General features: G+C 37.7%; 1 long non-coding RNA gene across 1 annotated transcript; it reads right to left on the bottom strand.

The window, feature by feature from the left end:
* Positions 1-340: 340 nt before the first annotated feature.
* Positions 341-2,228, bottom strand: LOC120526358. The gene is made up of 2 exons (XR_005633129.1): positions 1,864-2,228; positions 341-432 (listed from the first exon to the last, which is right to left on the bottom strand). It is a non-coding gene; the product is annotated as an uncharacterized LOC120526358 (long non-coding RNA).
* Between the last annotated feature and the right edge of the window lie 1,824 nt (positions 2,229-4,052).

Raw genomic sequence — 4,052 nt, forward strand, 5'->3', positions numbered from 1 at the left:
CAAAATTAATTTTAGGAGCAATTTGGCAAAATTGTATTTAAAAATTATGTGCTGTTTCCTTATCACTAAAGTAGATGTACTAAATTTTCCAAAAAGTCAGCCAAGATCTTGGTCTGAAAATGTCAGCTTCTGCTGCCATCGTTATCATCATCATCATCATTAAAAGGGAAAGGATATCTCACTATGGAACATTAAAGCAAGGTGTTTCCAGTAAATCTATAACAGCCACTACGATTATTCAGAGGAAATTGCCTGAAGTCAAAAGAATCCATGAGAGTCATCATGGTGGAGTGACAAATCTATGTTATCAAACATGATTGACAATTTAAGACACAAGGAATAGGGATGCATGACTACTTTATTAAAATTTGACTACATTTTTTTTTTTTTTTAATGATTAAAGTCTTGAGTGGATTCCTGGTGTCTCTTCATCTGAGAAGATAAAAGAAACAAAGATGAATGAGCAGATTACAACAAACATAACAATTAAACATTCTGTCCAAAGACTGAAGGAAATCCAATGGACAAGAAGGTCAGTTGTCTGCAGAGGAGATAAGACTAAAGCGCCAAGATGGGTTATGACACACAAGAGAAGATTTTTCACAAACTTAAGCAGAAAAGAGTAAATCAATTCACACAAAATAGAATTTGCAGAGACCCTCAGTGTTTCCCTAAACAAAGAAAATTGTGAAATCCAGTGGATTGAGAAAGTATTCAGACATCCTTATTGTTTGCACACTTTATTGTGTTGCAGATTTCACTTTAAATGGGTAAATTTGCCGTTTTTGTCCATCATTCTACTCTCAGTAACCCCTGAAGATAAAGTGAAGACACGTCTTTAGAACAATTTGCACATTTTTTGAAAATCTAATTTCTCATGTTTGTAAGTATTCAGAGCCGTTGCTGGGGCACCCCTAATTGTGCTCAGATGTTTCCTGTTTGCTTTAATTTTCTTGAGATGTTTCCAGAACTTGACTGGAGTCCACCTGTGGCAAACTGAATTGGTTGGACATCGTTGAGAAAGTCACACGTGTCCCTGTCCGTATAGAAGGTCCAGCAATTCACACTGTATATCGGGAGAAAAACCAAGCCATGAAGTCCAGGGAACTTTTTGTAGACTTCCACAGAAAAATTGTGGTGAATTCTAGATCAGGGCAAATATATCATACCATTTGTGAAGCTTTTAATGGTCCCAGAAGCACAGTGAAGGTCACTGTATAACGACAGACACTTTCTAAAACTCACCTGAACTATTTTTTAACTTCAAAGGAAAACTAATATATGTGGACTATATGAGCGAACTGCTATGATATGCCTGTTAATTCTGGTTGTGTGAGCACGTCAAGCTGCAGTGTGGTGCAGTATGTGTGTCATTAAAGGTCAAACTGATTGCAATCAAGTGAAAGTACAAGAATGATATCTGCCTCCTAAGCACTGTTCATGATGCAACAACTGTCAATGTTGCTCGGCACTGTAGTAGGCTACAATAGCACAATAGGTGCCATCGATCATGGTGTCGGCACTGACATTCTACCCTGTCAAGCGCAAGTAACAGAGAAAATTTGACATTTGCCCGAACAGTGCCTATATGTGTTGGTAGCTTTAAAAACACACAACACAAGCACAAGTCTGCATTAGTACCACAGTGGATACAATACTTAACATTTTTACTGTTATTATGCTGACCTTTTGGTATTTACATGTTTCTGTTGCACAGAATAACTTTTTTATCTTTAAAAGAAATTCTACACTTTTGACTCGTTCCAGGGCTAAACGTCAAACTAAGAAGGCTAATAGAAGTTGAAGGAGACACAGTCAGAGCAAAGAGAATGACACACTTATATCTCATACTCAATTCCTTACCATGATGAACAGTGGGCATTGCCGTCATAGTCTGTAAGAAAAGTAAAGTGTTAAAATGACAAACTCTGAAAAGGAACTGTCCAAATTCTGCCGAGGAATAAAATAAACAAAAATAAATTGAACATATTTGACCGAAAGCTTCTACACTTCAAGTGGACACCAAAAAGTATGATAATTATGAGACCCAGAAAATTCATCAACGACTAGAGAATCATTACTGCTGTTACTTATTACAGAAGCTCACACTTTTGTATTTTTGATTGGCCTACAGAACGTTCTTCAAACAAAAACTCATATCCCTGACAATTATACAATTATATATTACATTATTACTGCACTGTCTTATATTATCTTTTCTATGTACTGTAATTTTCAGTTTTAAGCATGTTCTACTAAGTAACAAAAATGCTCAGTTGTGCTGTAAAGTAAAATGACAATAAAGTTGAATTGAATTGAAAAAATGAGACATGGGAAAACTAAAGAAACATTTTAAAATGTCTTGGCTCACAGGGGCATCAGTGTAAGCAAAGATGCCCAGAAATCCCTTACCCTAACACTAACCATAACCCCATTGCCACCACTTTTCACTCCTCTGAGGAAATACAAAGGCATTCCCAGAACAACTGAGTGGTATAATTGTTGAAAATTTCTGGGGAGGTTAGGGTTACAGAGCTGAAACATGGGGAGGTCAGAGTTCAAAGGGCTAAACTCCTAATCCAAATTCTTTAAGTCTGAAAACTTTATATTCTATATATAGCCAGCAGCCATACCACTTCCACTTCAAAACAGATAATCCACTTGAAGCTTAGCATGTTGTGGCCCAGCCAGTATTTGGATGGAAGACCAAGAAGGAAAAGCTTGAGGTGCTGATAGAAAAGATGTTAGAAAGACCATCGAGGGCACACACCCTGCGGTCTGAGGGTGGATCCCTATGCCCCAGAGCAGACTGATACACTGTGCTGTAAAAATGGTACCATCCTTCGAAAGAGATGTAAAACCGAGGTCTTGACTCACTATGGCCATAAAAGATTCCTGGACAAGAATCCTAGTTTCCTGTTTAAATTGCCCATCATGACCTGTTTATTCTGACTTCTTAATCATCACTCGCCTCTCACCCCTTCACCATCTAATAACTAAAGTGTGGTGAGCATCCTGGCACAAAATGGTTGCCGTTGCATTATCCAGGTTGTGCATTCAGGGTGGTTGAAGTTCCCATTCTCTATGTAAAGCACTTTGAGCGTGTTGAAAAGCGCTATATTCGTTAAATTTAATGTCTTCTTTTTAGATAGGAACTGCGCAAGAATTTACACAAAAACAAAGTAGACATTGGAAATTTTGACAGTGATTCAAAGACTAGTCAGTCCAAAAAAATAAAAGAGTAAGGATCAAGAAAAAAAGCAGAGTCAAAGGGCAAAACAATAGTCAAAACCGAAAGTCAAAAATAGACAAACGTCAAAGCCAAATCGTAAAACAACTAAAGTCAAAAAGAGAAGCTCTGTATCAAAATGCCGGTAATCATAATTCAAAGTAAGTAGTTTGGTCCAGTGTGACTAATTTAACGTGGTCTTTATACCAGTAAGGCGATGGCATCACATGTGGCACAGTTCTGGTGCATCATGGGAAATCCCCATGAAAACGCATGACAGAAATACATATGTCACTCTCAAAACAAAATGGCTTTGGAAATGAGTAATGAAAGATTGAACTTTTAAACTGAAACTCTGAAACATAATTCTGACTGCAGAATTGGACTCTTTGGTTGTTAACATGTTTCAGCTTCTGGGAAACCCAAGAAAAAAGAATCTCAAATGACAGTGGGCATGTGCCCTGACAGTGAGATGGCAGGTAAACTTAAAGCAGAACTGGGAGATGAGCATAAAGACAGAAAAAAGGGTCAAAGCCGGGAGATCAAAAATAGCCAAAGTGTAAGACAAAATCTGCGGTGGTCAAAATTACAAGCGAGAAGTTAAAACAAATTTTGTGAGAAGACTTTTAGCAGACGTTTTTAAAAGAGCTCTGGTATCTGCAGATCGGAAAAGGAAGACAACCCCTAGCTGACTTTGTATGCTACTGCACCGATTACAAACAGGTCATGACTGTTGAGGCCACTCCCCTATATATATATATGGGACCTAATGATGGGTATTTAAAATGGTGGCAGTCACGTACCTAAAATGGCATCCAAGACA

This window comes from Polypterus senegalus, chromosome 3 (assembly GCF_016835505.1).
Source record: "Polypterus senegalus isolate Bchr_013 chromosome 3, ASM1683550v1, whole genome shotgun sequence".
NCBI lineage: Eukaryota > Metazoa > Chordata > Cladistia > Polypteriformes > Polypteridae > Polypterus > Polypterus senegalus.